Below are 1,585 nucleotides of genomic sequence, written 5' to 3'. Positions count from 1 at the left end.
TAATTAAAAAAAAACAAATCTTGGATTATGTTTATCATCCATCCATACATTTTCTGTAACGCTTACCTTTCATTTTTTCTTCATTTTTTCCAAAGCGGTGAAGATTACTATTGATTTGTAAACAAAACATTTTTATGTTGTGTTGGCGAATGGATGGATGAAGTTATCAAATTAGTTCTGGACAAAATGTTCACTTTTTACTACTCCAAATGGCACACAAACGTGAAATATCCCTCTAAGTCATTTTATTGAGTGGAAATATATATATATGTATATTTTTAAAGCCACAGAGAATATTTGAAATACTTAATGAAAACCAAAAATAGTCATTGTATGAATTAATCGTGTGACCAAATTATCCGCAACTCTAATGGCTTTGAGTCATGTAGTCACGTAAGACAACTGACCTATTATTAATGTGTTAGTATTTAAAATGACCACTTTAAATTCTGTCAAATATTTTCTATGAATTTTTAAGTATTTTTCAAATTAGTTAGGGGAAGCTTTGTTACATCATTTACCCTTTCATGCACCCTCTAACCTGAAAACATGATAAACTGTCCACTGTAGTAACCGTTGTCCCCGAAAGGATGAATAAAGAATGAAAATAAAAATGATGTATGATCAAGGTAATTATTTTAGATGATATTCCAAATGAAGTGTTATTTCCATCGCTGGAGAAAATACACCATTTTTTTTTCTTTTTTCACAAAAGCTCTGTGGCAATCGAGTGACATGCAAATAAATCCTGTAAGTCATTGTGACATTTTCGCCCATTGAGTTTAAAAATAGTAGTGTTGACGAGGTGCCGGGCGCTGAGCCACTGAATGGAGCTCAAGGCTGGCTGAACTACAGTGAAACCTCCTTTTATTTATTTCATCCTTGAGTCCGTTGGAGTGGCCATTTGTCGGCACGCTCTCTCCTGTGCAGGCGCGAAGGCCGCTTCCTTCTCTCCATCCACTGGCAGTATTCTCCGTTAATGAACAGCACTAGTTCACATTGTCATGATAATCAGTGTTTATTTGGCAAAGGAAAACCACCATTAATGTCCCTTGAACAATCCGAAAAATACACCGTAATCCCCTTTTAAATCATGGGTTAACTTCCGTATTACGTTTGACAGTTATCTTGAGCTCTCACCTCTATTCGCCATCTCTTTATCTATTTCTGAAAGAAACTCATTGAAGAGCTGATTGCAGGGTGCCATAGGTGGGGGCCATTCAATGGCGCGCCACCTGCATGGAAATTGCCTTTAATCGTCCTCGGTCATTGTACCAGTGAAAGTGGTAATTGGCTCGCGCCAGCAATCAGGAAGGGTCATCTGCGAGACCCATTGACTAAATGTTGTTGCCTTATTGCCAAAAAAGGGCCGGAATTATGATGGCCCCGACCTTCTTTTGTTTTTAAATATTCTTTAGGAATCCCAAACCTGCTTGTTCGTATTTTCAAAGCGGACGTGGCAATGTTTGCCGACTCTTCTTTGCAAAAACGATCCTGTTCTCGCAGATTGTTTGACCAAAATGTTCTTCATGACGATTACATGATTACTCCTAAAATCTTAAAAGGTGATTTAAAAAAACCCGTG

This window comes from Hippocampus comes, unplaced genomic scaffold, assembly GCF_001891065.2.
Source record: "Hippocampus comes isolate QL1 unplaced genomic scaffold, H_comes_QL1_v1.1 scaffold96, whole genome shotgun sequence".
Lineage (NCBI taxonomy): Eukaryota > Metazoa > Chordata > Actinopteri > Syngnathiformes > Syngnathidae > Hippocampus > Hippocampus comes.
This window is presented reverse-complemented; position numbering follows the sequence as displayed.